Here is a 16058-nt window from a genome sequence, read left to right as displayed (position 1 = left end):
TCCACTCCCAAATACTCCAATAATAATAATAGCAACAACAATAATCCCCCACTCTCCCAGACGCTTAGCCACCCTGCCTCCCAACTCAGCTCAGTGTCTGGACTGAGGCACCGTCCTTTTATAGCCCCTGACCCGGAGGCGTTTCTGTCCCATCAATCCATAGTTCCTAATTCCTTCCGGGTCAGGGTAAATAGTCCCTTTCTTCAACCCGGGAGCACGTCATTCCTTCCTGTCACATGACCGTGACGTACTCCCGGGTTATAGGGCACAAAAGAGCCCATAAGCCCCCCCACAGCGACTCCTGGTGGCCCCCAAGGTATCCAGCAGGGCTGTGTATAAATACTACAAAGTCCATGAGGCCCTGCTGGACCTCGGGGTACTATCTTGCTGTCGGAAGGGCTCCTCCTGGCGGCCTGGGGGTGAGGACCGGCATGAGAAGCCGGCAGTCCTCCACAATGCATATTTGAAATTTAAATACATCCAAAGACGTTATATATTTCTTAGGTAGAGCAGTAATGTTAAATTATACAACTATCTAAGCTATCCAAGTTAATCATAAGCAAGCAAATTTAATTCTAATTTTGTGACCTTTTTCAGTAAGTTCAGCCTTTTCCCAATTGCCAGAATTTACTATTTTCAAGCAACAGTTAATAAAATATAAGATGATGAATTGTTTGATTGTTTTTCTTTCAGTAAATCAATTATTGGTATAATAAAATATAATACATAACTGTCTTTTGATTTATAGAATATCACAGAAGTGTAACTACTGAGATATTATCATTATCTTAGACAAAATATTGTGATGATATTGTATCATGAGTAACTCTGAGATACCCACCCCTTGTTTATACACATCAAGCAAAGGAAAATAATTGAATGAACTGGCTACTTCCCTGAAACTAAATGTTCTGAATCTATAAACAAAACAAAACAAATATTGGTAAAAATGTGCATGGAATCCAGAGGAATCTATGGCTGTCACATTTGATTGATGAGGAAGTAAAGCCTTCAGATTTACAATCCAGCAAATTATTCTCTTAAAAATGCATTAGAATTAAATCATGGATTTTGAAAAAAATAACAAAAATGACAGACTAAACAGACAACAAAGAATGAAAGTGATACAAAATGTGAGAAGAGCCATAATATATTTGAACATCACAAGTTTGGACTGACCATAGAAAAGGTAAATCAAGTTATTGAAATGGCAAACATAATGATAAATATAATACTACAAAGTGGCAGACCTCTAAAAGTGAACAAATGTAGGTCAGGTTATAATGGTGATGAAGTATACAGGTTGTAATAGGAAACTGAAGAGTTTCCAAAATAAACAAAGAAGCACTAGTTGGGATAGAAGATTGGAAAGTAGTAACTGTCTTAAAAAAGTCAAGATTGCCATACTGAGATATCAAGAAGACACAGCAAAAAAAAGTGTTCTAGAAAAACAAAGCATGGTTTCAGCAAGTCATAAAACCATATTGTAAACTAGTTACATTTCCTGTTGAAGACAGGCAACAGAACAAATTCACAAACATTTTATATTTGATGTCTTTTGCCTTAGGTGTACACTCAGCATTCATCCTATGCCTTTCTTTGTTATTCATGTGTGTCTCAACCAGTGCTTCCACTATTGATCACGCTCTCTTAAAGTCTGTTTCTCAGTCTCATTTTGAGGTGCACTGCTCACCTCCTGTCTGTTTTTTGATCACCACCCATGGTACACAGACTCCCATTACCCGCAGTGCAAATATCATCCATATTCTTGAGAATGCTTCCCATGTTTGAAGGAGACTTTCAGCATGCCTCCCATGCCTTGCCTCAGTATCCTTGTGTGTGACAGCCTTCCTAGCCAAGCACTTTTTACCTCAATCACGCTTGAATCAATAACCACAAAACTAAGCAATCAGACCAAAGCCTAACTGACCAATTAGATTGCTCAGATGGACTGGACACACACCCAGTGTCTGGGTCCCAGACATTAGTGTACTACTATTTATATATCATGGGGAAGTTAAGAATGGATCACATGTGAACGTTAATGAAACAAGAAAGAAGAAATAGACAGTTTACTTACTTATGGGCAAGGAAAGGCATGTAAAGACTCAAGTGACAAGAACATAAAAGAAATGCACATATCTTTGAAATGTTAAACAACTACAGTTAGCTTTTTCATACCATTATGTTGAAAAGAATTAAATTGTGGAAATGTACTCCAAGAGAAACACTGATAAAAGATAAATACAGGAAAATACTGACAAACCAAGGACAGTGAGAATTATTAGTATGTTCTATTTAAAAGAAAGCTAGCAAAAGTGATTTTGTTTAAAACTACTGTTAGTCTTTATATTCCAAAATAATTCACGTTTTTCTCGTCTAGCTAACAAAAACAACACAACTAATTTATTTGTTAATGACATGTGTTGGCTTTTGCATTTATTCCTTTAAACTATGACAATAATATAACAAAAATATGTCTTAAAACTTCAATTGTGGTTATTTCTAATAATGAACAATTTCAATTCAAATCAGCATTACAACATTTGAGAATGGATTAGACAATTGTATGTTTATTGGTGGCATACAAGATTTCTTAAGATTTAAATCTGCACTTGATATAAAAACAAGCTGTTCAATTATGTTTATGTTTGCCCTATTGCATGCTTCAATATTTTTAAATATAAGGAATTTGCTTACTCAAAATTGCATTAGTGTTAATAACTGACAATTTTCCTTAAAAGCACCTTCAGTCAATCAAACTCTGTTGTCATGTTGTGAAATCAAGTGTTCCACTAAGACCTTTCTAAGTTTTGCATCTTTCCTAAAACACAATGCGAACATCAAAAGAATTTTGTAGGTATCAATTTCGACTGGCAAAAAAATATGTGCTAGCAGGATCCTATCTTAGTAGTATCAGAATCAAGTCAAGAAACAACTCTAGAAGGGAAAATTTATATGTAACTATATTATGTTTCACTTACATTAAACAAATAATTTATTATTGTTAATACAGTAATAAAATGATTATGGAAGAAGATGATCCGCTGTGGCAACCTCTAATGGGAGCAGCCAAAAGAAATAGAAGAATAAAATGATTATGTAGTATACTGAACATGTACTAAAACACATTTACTGCACCAAATTGTGAAAATTGCTTGGAGTCTACTTACAAAACATCTAAATAAACTGGCCAGTATAATCCAACCAACTACTTTATTAGTGTAAATAAGCAGAAATTTCAAAAACACAAATTTAGAAAAAAAAATCTAGCTCTGAAAAAACAATTTGTGCTTTAAAGTAAATTAAGGCAACCTAATAGTACTGAAATGTAAAATAGTTCAGAGCAAGAAAGACTGTAATTGATGTAGCATTTTCAGTGATTTATCCCTTGTCTCACAGAAAAACAGCTTCCATTATCTATTGAAAATGATTTGTGTTTTCTAAGAAACTTTTAATGAAAAAAATAGTAGATTGATACAAACATACAGAATGTATTTGGTTATTCTTGTATAAATGCACTGCTTTTGACCTTCTTAATTTATTTTTCCTTGCTTTCATTTTGAAATTTTCTGTAATAAGAAGCTTTATTACCAACTTTTCACTTTGAAGCAGCCCAAAAAGAAAACTAAGTTGCAGATTTTATTAAGACATTCAGTTACAGTAGACATATACTTTAGTAAGTCATTAAAGCAACAGTTTATCATCATGTTTACTTCTGATAATATTTCAGAAAAGTAATCAAATGTTACATAATTAAAATAAAACAAAAAAGTATGAAAGACCTTAAAATAATACATAATATAGTATCAATTAACTTTCAGAATGGCAAAAAACTGTGTAGAGAAGATATTAACTAAAAGGTAATACAAAGGCAATCACTTTCAGAAGCAAGAATACATCAAAGACATTCAAATAATTGATCTGTTTTAGTGTTCAATCGTATAGCATTCTTGACTATTTAGAAAAGTCTATATAAAGAAATGAACTACAGCATTACGACAGCCATTAACATCTGCACTAAAACATTTTTGAATAGTAGAAAGCTGCACAAGACTTGCACTGGCTTAATAGCATCAGAAATGACAGAACAATATTCAGGTAATTAGAGTACAGAAGATATTTAAGTCATCATCACTCATTAAAAGCTAAGGGTTTTCTGAAAACAATATATTTAGAAAATCTGTAATACACTGCATTCCAATAATTGCAAATTTGCAAGTTAAATATATCTATTCATATACTTAAGACAAAGTCTCATTCAGGTACTTAAAAAAATCAATTATTACTTTAAGCAGTGCTGATTACGTAAGGTGTTTATAAATGTCTGTTATAAAGTAATAAGAGATGTTTTCCTCTCAGGCAAATTTATTTTATTCTTTTTTCAAGTAATACATTTTGGTTTCATTGTAATACAGTAGACAGCTGGTTAAAAAAAGCTGACAAGCTTGTAGTGTAGTAAAGGTTATGCTAGTGTAATATCTCATGTAGTGGGAAAGTGGCCCCAACCTACACTCTGGACATCTGATAGATCATAAGCCAAATGGGATCAGAGGAGAGAAGAGACACTGAGCAAAATCGAAGAGTGTAAGGTGCAAATTTTTTATAAGAGTGTTGTACAACAAAAACAAAGAAATATCAGGCGGGCTTTGATACAGTCCTTCAGTGCTGACACTCCATCAAAAGTAAAGAAAAAAGGGACAAAAACAAAAATAAATTAGGGTGTATTTACAGTCGATACAGCGCACTAGTCCTTTACTAAACAACTACACACACAAAAAACTAAAGTCATTCTTCTTTTTTGAAACTGGCTCAGGAAGCTCTTCAAAAGGGACAAATAGAGGAATATAGAGAAAAATATTTAAAAAACTATTCTGAAACCAAATATTTATATATATCTCCACCAAAAACAATCACACAGAGTTATACAGTATATGTACAAGAGATATTTACAAAGCCATCAAGAAAAAAACACCACTGCTCCCACTGTAGCTCAGCGGTTTTTATCCCTACCTTGCCCAGAGGGGATTGGGCGGTCTCATGGTCTGGAATCCCTACAGATTTTATTTTTCTCCAGCCGTCTGGAGTTTTTTTTGTTTTTTCTGTCCCCCCTGGCCATTGAACCTTACTCTTATTCGATGTTAATTAATGTTGATTTATTTTGTTTTATAATTGTGTCTTTCATTTTTCTATTCTTTAATATGTAAAGCACTTTAAGCTACTGTTTGTATGAAAATGTGCTATATAAATAAATGTTGTTGTTGTTGTTGTTGCCTTTAGGTCCACCCCTGTTGGCTTTCAACCTGCCAATCTGCCACAACCGTCTACTCCACTCAACCTATCAAGGCAGATGCTGACGTGTTCATGACATGCACTAAGACAGGCACCAGGCAACTTTTTATTTAAAATTTAATATCTGCCTGTGGCGCATGCGTAATCCCCACTGACAGTCAATACCTTTGCTCTGGTAATTAAAACTGTATACTTTAAATATGGGATCCCCTTCTCTTACAGATTTACAAAGGCTAGCATTTTCTTCCAGGTGCGCCAAACCTCACACTTACTGGGATGGACAGTTGAACACCTGCTGTTCAATTCTTGCATGGACTGGGTGTTGGGCACAGTCGTGGGGTCTAGTGGATGTGGGGCACCTGTTGGTGAAGAAAGATTCACTGATCTTGAATTTGCAGATAATGCTGTGATCTTCATAGAGCCAGTGGAGGCTCTAATCTGGGTTCTTGAAAGACTGAGCAAGGATTCTGAGTGTCTGAGCTTGAGTCTGAGCAAGATGCAGGCCTTTAATGACCTCTTGAGCCATCAGCAGTGTATCTGTCTGCGGAGAGAATGTCAGCCTCATCAAGAGGTGTACTTACCGTGGCAGCAACATTCATATCTCTGGTGCCTCTTCCGATGAAGTCAGTAGATGGACTGGGAGAGTATGTGGAGTTATGAGGTCGCTGAAAAGGGGTGAGTGGCATTCCCGATATCTTTGCAAAATATTGACGGTCCAAGTGTTTAGAGCTCTGGTGTTTCTTATTTTGCTATATGGTTGCGAGACATGGATGCTATTCAGTGACCTAAAACAAAGACCGAACTCCTTCAATATGGCTTCTCTACGGAGAATCCTTGGGTATTGCTGGATTTTGTTTGACTTTATGTCGAACGAGTGTGTGCTCAAAGAGTGTCAAATGATGTATCACCTGCATTGTGAGGGAATGTTACTTACGCCACTACAGCCATATGACGCAATTCCCCGAGGGTGATCTGGCTCACAGGATCAACATTATTGAGGACCCAAGGGGCTGGACCAGGCTATGGGGACGTCCATGTAACACCTGGCTGCAGCAGATAGATGACCATTTCCGTGGGGTAGGACTAAACCATGTGTCTGCCTTGGGGTTTGCCACTCAGGATCAAGCTGTTTCATCCTGTGGTGGGTGCGGCTCCCCAACCTGACCTGACCTGACTGGTTGTGCCTAAAGTTTACAACATAACATTAAATTCTCAAACCTGCTTAATGTGATTTAAGGTCACAGGAGGTTCTGACAACACAGGTCCATGGCAATAAATAGCGTGCCAGTCAACTGCATGGCCAAATAACACCTACACCCATACTTGCACTCACAGTAGCATCATTAACCTAACTTGTGCAGCCTTGGGGATGGTTTGGAAGGAGGGACAGACTTGGCTACTTGCAGTTGAAATCTATACATACATGGGTAAATGATCAATGAATACAGTATATAATAATAAATAAACAAAACTATTAAAATACAGTTTTTTTAAGGAACACATGCATCCACAATACCACAATGTAAAATCAGGAGTAGGTTATCTGTTTTCTACTTTTACGCTACAGGACTGCACAGAGCTGGTGACTTTGCTGGCAGCATTTGGTTTAATGTAACAACTAACCCTGAAGACGACACCTGACCATTACATGGCACACTGGCAAACCACGTTCACTATTATTGCTCCCAGCTGTTACCACTTACTGTACTTATAGACTATTGTTTGCAGTGAATTGTTTTTTAAATATACATTTGCAGTTTGTGTAAATTAAAAAGTATCTTATACTTTTGCATCTCCTGTAGGCTACTGTTGGTAATGAAGTGATCTATACTGTTTAAATAAAATTTGCACTCTTTGATAAAATAAAAGAGGCACTGTTTTTAAGTAAGATCACATTTAAACCATCTGCTAGAAACTAGAAATGGATTTTATACGACCCACAAACGACACCAGTGTACCCATTGTTTTGTTAGTTATTTAAATAAGAAACTTCCTACTAGCACATCCCTTTGCTAAACTTTGCAAACTATATCAAATATACCACATTTAATTTTTTTATTTAAAAAATATTTGTAAATGTTAACAATCATGCATAACAAATATATCTGAATAAATAAATTGTTACAAACCAAACAGTTAATGATCACTTAGCAGTGGCACAATACCTGACATTTCTGCAGCAGTTCCTCACAAAAGTTGCACACTTCTTTGAGTAATATGCAAATAAAAAAAGATTTTATTGGATGACATTTTCCCAGTGGAATCAAAATTTCTGCCAGAAATCTCTGCATCTGAAACTAAATAAATCACACATGCACATGTTAACAAATCTTAGCTTTGCTTGTTGACCTGTTCAAAATATACAGTTGGCCTTAAACAGACTAATCACTCACTCTTCCAGAATGTATTTGTTTAAACATCAGTATTGGTGTATACTGTATACTATAACAAGTTTCACTGTGGTAAAATGTTACATGTGTAAAAATAGCTTCCCACAGTGGAATGCCTTTCAAACTAACATCAAGCCATCACACCAATGGCCAATTTTCCTAAAATTTTTATAATCTATATATATTAAATATAGGGATGGTCCGATCAAAAGTGTCTGACTTTCACTAAAAAGAGACTTGATTGTTGATCGGTAAAAAGGCCAATCACAAAAAACAATATTTTCAGTCCCTGCTATTCTAGTCTTTATGATAATTTAGTTGTAGTGCTCCTTTACGCAAAGTATTACGGTAGCTGAGCCAGTACATGTCTTTTGTATTTTTTTTTTCTTTTGTAGCAAACTTCCTGCAGTGTAAACAAAGAGCAGTGAGTGGAGGCTTGTTTAATCAATGAATGAGAGGCAATTGGTATATTAGCCTTTACATTAAAGAAAGTGGAGTAATAAATAAATAAACATCCTATGCAGACAAGCTGCAAGAAAAGCTACTTTTAAGGAATTCAGACCTTTATTTTGTCCTTTAAATTAAAATGGACACTGCTTGAGTTGGAAAGCAAGCTTATTTAAAATGCAGAAGCTTACACTTTTAATTGGAAAAAGAAAAAAACGAATATGGAATTGCTGCTTAGTAAACAACAAGCTTTTGTTTTAAAGATTTGTACTGTGTTTATTATCTGTTGCTGTGTGTCATACAGCATAAATTTTGGTAAGAAACCAGTACTACATAAATAAAATGGTAATCCATATTTTATAATTACACCTGAAGAACTGTGAATATCTACTTGATACACTGAATCAAGGCTGTATTAATATAGTAAATGTATATTTTAACAGCAAAATGCTGTAGTGCAATTAATGATTAAAATGTATAAGTGCATGTATATTTACATTTAAGAAGCATTTTGTTGATAGAGAAATGGTGAGAACTACTGTTTTTAATTAAGCCACGCTTCACAGAGGTGCACTACAGAAAAAAATAAACAATATCACAGCTTATAATTATAAGTAGCATTTTATTTTCTTTTATGTCATATGTATTGTGGATTAATATTTCGGTACATATTTTATTACTTAAAGCATGTATTTTAAGGGAATTTTATTTATTTCAGTATTTTATGATCACTGAAAAATAAACCTACAGAATTTCATTTTGTTAATAAAAAATGAACAGTTAACACTTGTGGTCTATAGTTTAATTATAAAAACACACTTTAATATAAAACATAAAACTTCTATTTTTCTGGTTATTCAGAAGATTAGTGTAAATTTTTTTAAAGGTATAAAGAAAAAAAAAATCAGAATCAGTGTTGGAATCGGCCAGTCAAATAATGTGAAACCAGTGATCAGTATCGCCATTAAAAAACCTGATCAGAGCATCCCTACTTAAATATATGCATATGAAATTTTTCACTATGTATTTTGAATGATCTTAAATCATATATTAGTATGAGTACTGTGTGGAAAATGTTGTTTAGTATTCACTAACACATGAAATTGAGTATGACAATATGCCTATTCACCAGAGTCATGGTTTACAACCTTCTGTTGGGATATAGGTCAGTATTTACTAAAAGTACTGTACACTGAAGCATTCTTATATTAAACTTACTGTATGTAAATTTGTAAATTGAGATAGACACAATTTTTTAATCCCAGTTACATTATGTGATGCAAAAATCTATTTTATGACACACTGTCTTTTTACCAAAGCTTGCTTTATTCTAGAGTTAGAAATACAGGTTTGAAAACACAAAAGAAAATTTGAAGATATTTAGATATAAATCTTCATCGCTAGATTGACTCCATCTTAAACCACAGTTGCAAAACTCTATTTTATAATCATCAGGTATTTTATTTAATCTTTTATTAGATATGAACATATCATGTTGACATTTCAGCTGGAAGACACACATTTAGTATTTCATTCAGGCTTGCCACTAGCATCTGTTGAAAACTAATGGAACTTAAAAGAATCGGACACCTTGTGTATCTGGATTAAATTAAACACTTATTGCAGAAACTGACATAACATATCTATATATTACATTTCCAATTTTAAAATATAAAATTACAAAAATTGCCCACTAAAATTTAAAGTGTTAATTTAACACTAGTATTGTTGCTGTGCACCATTCTCATTTCATACAAACATAAATGTATTTATACACTGTTGATACTAGGATCTCCGGGCAACAAAACTTGTTTTTAACAAATATATAAAACATTAAAAATGTATAAAACATTATGAATAAAACATAAATGATTAAAACTGAACTCCCTTAAATGCCACAGTAAACAAGCAGACAAATTTTTATACTGTTGTCAAAAGCAAATTTATGTAATTATGCTTTTTAACTTGCAGTTCAGGAAATATAATGCAGAAAATAGGTGGAGTCAGGCTTTGCATACTCCTAAATCACTTGTCCTTTCAAATACAGTGTATATTTTATTGATTTTATACAGAGTATAAAATGAGTATGCTACATTTCAGTGCAATATATATTACTACATCTTACTCAATAAAGTTCACATAAGCCCTCACCCATATAGTCAGCAGAGATAGAAACAATGAATCTCTTAATTTGAAGTTATAACTCAACGAAACTGGTGTTTAAACATAACTTCTGAACTGCTCCTCATAAAGTGAATTTTATTATTTACATAAAAGTTTACATAAAAATAAATAATAAAGGTGAATTAGGATTCTTCCATTTATGGCAGAAAAGATGGTGTCACACCAGTCTAATGTAAGTGATCATAAATGACTTTTCATTAAGCTGTAGTTGTCACATAAGTCATAATCCCAACACTGCCTAAAGTGGAATAAAGATTTTTGTCGAACAAAAACTTTTGGACAACTTGTTTAAAGGCTAAGTTTTGAGAGTTGGCCAGACCTAGGCAGTGCTTCTGCAGTATTGTACTTTTCCTAATCCCATATTATGGATTACACTATGTATATTGCCTTTGAGATGGATTTATATGCTCACATTCATGCTTCTCTATAATCATATTCTTGACTTGTTTTGGATGCTCTATTGCCTTCATGTTGTCTTGTCAAAAATCTCTACCTTACTGTTGGAGTTACAGTAGGGGTGAGATTTACCCTTTTAAATTAATTTAGAGCGCGAGACCAGGTGACCGTCAGTTGCAGAAGAAGAACTGATTTTGTGGCTCTTTGGTGCCATCTATTTCCCCTCTCCTTCTTCTAACAGAACACCTCATACTGTAATAAATAACTTGTATCATGAAGTAATTTCCACTCATTCCACACTGAATGTATCAACTTAGTCCTGCAAATTTCAACATGAACCTGCTATTCCAGTGAAAATTGTGCTCTGTGAGGAATCTGCCTCATCTGCAGAAGTCAGAGCAATAATGATGGGGGACTTCTTTGAGTATATTTATATATGAAAATTCAACGCAATGCAGGACTCTGTTTAGCAAACGTTTAAATTGGAAGTTGGGCCTCTTCTGACGGACCTACTGTAGCTGTGAAAGATAAGCAAGCAAAACCTTCGCAAGACACCAGCAAATTTGAAAATACTCGGCCAGCATGACAAACAGATCCAATCACGGGTGCATCAATAACTGCAAAACACAATGGACTAGAGGACAGAAACAGCAATGCAGCAATGTGCACATCAATGGAATAAAGGAGAATTTGGAAGGCGGCAATGCAACTGAGTTTTTGAAAAATGTGTGCCCTGCTACCTTTCCTTCTTTTTCCCAGGTTCACTCCTATAATTCAGCACTGCCACGGGATTTACTCTGTACCAAGATCCATCTCACCCAAGATCACTGATATTAAAATGTGAATTACAATGACAAAGTCCTTCAACAGAGAAAAATTCCAAACCTTTAATACACGGATAACTGAATACTCCAATTTGCCAAATACTCTATCTCAACTTCAGCCATAACAAAGGCAATGCAACCTGTTATTCAGGGTGTAGAAGCTGAGCCCACTCTTCCTTTGTCCAGCTCATTTTAAATTGTCTCACACATCAGGCAGCATCACCTTTGATTACTTGAATTAATTCATGGAAGCTATAGACAATTTTCAGCCTTCTCAAAGTCTTCCCTTGGGACACCACTCACCATGCCTGCCTTAATTGCATAATTAACTGTGATAATGAAGAGGTTCCTGCTTCTATGGTGCCTAAACATTTGACAGTTTATTTTGTATTAATGGAAAATAAATATTTTATCACAAAAAAAGCAGCAGTTTCTGCTTTCAGTTTTACTTTGTCAAGCTCCTGCTTCTTATATCTGTAATGCTTTCTGCTTCTGTTTGGATTTTGTTTAAACATTTACTGTCTCAGTATTATTTCAATAGTTTAACTGACAAGAGGGTGGGTGCTTTGTACTTCCTTATTTCCGTATTCCACCATGGCTGAAAGCAGAAGCACTCATACAAACAATGCTCCAGCTAACTAATCGACTTTAACTTCTGCTGTTATTCATTCTCTTTGATTTTGTTAAAGGTAATGCTTATCCCTCTATTTGTATGTTTTATACCAAATGCAGTTTTAATCTTGGGTTTTTTGGGGGGGGGATTGGGATCGGGTGAATGGTCCCATCAGTTACTTGTCATCTGATCATCTGCTGGACATCATGGGCTTCTTTATATATTTACCCTTCTGGGTCTGTGTATTTACAGTATATGCAGTTTGTTTGATTTTACGACTACTCAAAGAATGTAGCAAGTCCTTGTTTTTACAGTTTTATATTCTACTATGCAGACCTGGCAGGATGCAGGGGGATTTGGTGCCTGTTTTGATGTATACATATAGGCTGTAATTGTTCTGCTGTATTATTCTTTGTGTTGGATGTATGGTATCTGGAGTGGCAGCACAACTTTTTTCTCCTTCACTCACTCTCCATATCTGAGGGTTTATACTTTGGGATTTCTATCTTTTTACTTTTTCACTTATGCCACCTAATTTCCTCTTCAACTCCTTCCAGTTGGTAATATGATGGTCACATTTTTGAATTATTGTGGCATGAGGTCAATGCTGAAAGACCCTACATTTTAATATTTGTGGTGCAATATTGCTTTCTGTCAGCTGCTGGCTAAGGATGTGCCACATTTTGGCAATAGGAGATATTTAGTGGCATCCACACCCTCTGCTCTTTCAAAGACATGCAGGCTTGCCATTCTTTTACGGCCATTAAATGAGCTATCATGATTTTTTATTAACTATGGTTTTTTGTTTGCAGAGTCCTGCAAACAAAAAATTATGGCACTGAATCTCAGCTCACTGCTTTTGAAAATTCCCATCTCGATGATAATGCTTCTTCTCTTGATGTACCTGTTACTGTTGCTGAAATTAAAGAGGCTTTAGACCCTTATACAAAAAAAAATGACAAAAACAATAATTAATTGAAAGGAGACAATTCATCCACTTTCTAAATATTCTGGTGAATCAAAACTCTAAAGTAAAGACTGATTTTTGTTGAATACAGAATAAGCAATGATGGTAACAATAACTGTGGATTCTTCTTTTTCATGCAGGGGTACAAATAAATTTGTCCATGTCTGTAGGTCCAGTTTACTGAACACTGTAAACCCATAGAAATGTATGGTCAACTCCTTGGCAATTGGCAAAGTGTATTAAGTGTGAATCATTGCTTTATTTATAGAATGCAAATCAACGTAAAGGTGCAGACCACCTGATTTTTTTCTGTGCCAAAAGTAATTTTTAAATATTGAAGAAACAATCACTGGTTCAATAATGTCCTACACTGGGAGCAGGAAAAGCGCTGTAAAAAATTGGTCTCTTAATGGTTGAATGTGGTGGTGGCAGCTGCAGAGATACATGAAGAGATAGATGACAGACTGGAAACACGGAGTCTTGTATAGGGAATTCTAATAACCCAACCTACATGTTCCAAGAGGAAGAACCCACAGGAAATGACTAATGATAATGGATTAATAACGACTGTGGAATGCGTTTGCAGCAAGGTATGTAAGAAGCCACATGACCTGAAAATCCACCAGGCCAAGATTAAATATTTGGGTAAGGAGCAAGCAGTGTAGCGCACAAGAAGACTATCATGGTTTGATTCAGAAGGAGCAGAGCCCAGAGACACCCCACAGTCCCTAGAACCTTCAAGTGCTAACAGCTCCAGCCACAAGCAGAATAAGTCAACTTCGCCGGATCAAATGGAATTCAACCAATAAGAAGAAAGAGTGTCTCTATTTCAATACTGATGCCAAGAACATACTTGAGGCAAGTATGAAAGAGGATGGCAATAGGAAGTTACAGAGGACTGCCATCATCATCAACTTTAGTGCAGGCAGGCTTGGCATGAAAAACCATAGTGCCAAGATGATCAGCAGCAATTACAGTAGCTATTCAACCTAAAGTGGCAGTTTAAGAAGGCATGTGAGAAAGGTAAGGATGCGCTAGGACAACCCCACAACATCCTCAAGAACAGGCACATAACTATCCACAAAGCAGAATGGCACGGAAGGAAGATAAATAAATAGACCAGGAAACAGTGTGTCTTTCATACAAACCCTTTTTGGATTCACCAAGCAGCTGCTAGTGTAGAAATACACTATCCACCTTGCATGCTCCCAAGACAAGACAGACCACTATCCTTGAACATGCATAGTTGCACAGCAAGGCAGGAAGATCTAGGGGAGTGCAAATGCCTGATTGAACCACTGGGGACCACAGCTGACTTTAACAGTAAGAACCTCAGTTGGGAGAAAATCCAGGACATTGTCAAGACTGCCAGAGACAGTCAAGCCTTTAGGCCAAATGGAGTGTTTTATAAAGTGGAAGAAGGGAATGGTAGGCCATGAAGGAGACTCACAGAAGGTATCTGGATTCCTAAGGAGGAGAATTCAAGAACTATTGAACAGTTCAGTTCAATCTTATGTCTCAGTGTGGAAGGAAAGATTTCTTTTAGTATAGTTACCTGACATCTAAGTGAGTATCTGCTCAAAAATCAGTACAGCTACACTAGTTTTCCTCTGACAGTCACCTCTGGAGAAATTACATCAGAGTGGGGCCAGCTGAAAAAAGAAAGATATTACTGGATGCACCATTTCAGTGATTCTCTTTGCACTGGCCATGAACATACTGGTCAAGTCAGCCGAGATAGAAAGTGTTGGGTTTCACTGACCAAGTTTGGAGTCGGACAGCCTACACTAGTGCCTTTAAGGATGATATAACAATAACATAAGTGCCGTGGCGTAGAAGCATTCTGTTTTGCCTCCAAACAAACAGAAAGGGAGAGAGTGATTGGACCAGAAGAAGAAAAAAAGGCCAAAGAGAAGCCACAGTTGTGACCAAAAATCAAACCATACAATTGTCATGTTTGGAATTCCAAGCAGAAGTCAAAGACCCTAATGCCAGAAAGAAAGTTTGGAAATCAGAATTTTGAAAAGCCAACAAAATACAGTAATGGCATTGTTATCCAATACTCAGATAGTCTGAAAACTGCAAGTGCTGAACATTAAATGGTTGTGCTAATGATATCACTTGTTGCACACTCCCAAAGGTTTGTGGGTGATTTCACATACTAATGATCAACATGACTTCGGCAAATTAGCAGCACTTGTACTGAAAAGAAAATGCTGTCCCGGAAGACTTTATAATTTTTAACTTTTCCTAGGCACGTGTTAAGGTAAGATAAAAAACTAATGTGAGAATTATATTCCTTTGGTAAGAAAACCCTAGAATAAAAATTTAATTCAAACTCCATGGCTTGAAGAGTCATCTCTTGGGCTAGGATATGCTTTAAGTCAACTAAATCCAGATCCCTGATGCTAAAGAGAGGGAAAGTATCTGACCAGTTTCACTTCTCTCTAGGGGGTACTGAAATTCCTTCTCCTAAAAATCTGTCAAGGGTTTCAGCCAAATCTTTGGGAACACTGTAACAGACTCTGGATGCATCAAGGCCACAAACAAGAGCAGGAGGCATGATTGGCAGTGGTGGATATGTCAGGTCTATTAACCAACATGGTACATTCCCCAAGGATCTTGTGGCCTCAGCTGGTTTATGATATCTCACTGTCAACAGTTGAGGGCATTGAGAGAAGAATCAACAACCTTTTACCCATGATGCTGGTACTGCCATGAAGCCTAAGCAGCATTACTCTGTACAGGGAGTTTACTGGTATCTATGCTAAAGAGGTGCTGCAATACAGTGTGTCGATTCACCCGAAAAGGAGCACTGAAGTGAGGACTGGAAGGAAGTGAAAGAGCACAATACTTTTCTTTAACATTTGTGTTAAATTTGCACTTCCTACACTTTTTTATTGTATATATAGTCAAAGGATGCATCTGACTTGAACTGTACTGAT

This window comes from Polypterus senegalus, chromosome 3 (assembly GCF_016835505.1).
Source record: "Polypterus senegalus isolate Bchr_013 chromosome 3, ASM1683550v1, whole genome shotgun sequence".
Taxonomy (NCBI): Eukaryota; Metazoa; Chordata; class Cladistia; order Polypteriformes; family Polypteridae; genus Polypterus; species Polypterus senegalus.
Note: the sequence above shows the minus strand (reverse complement) of the source record.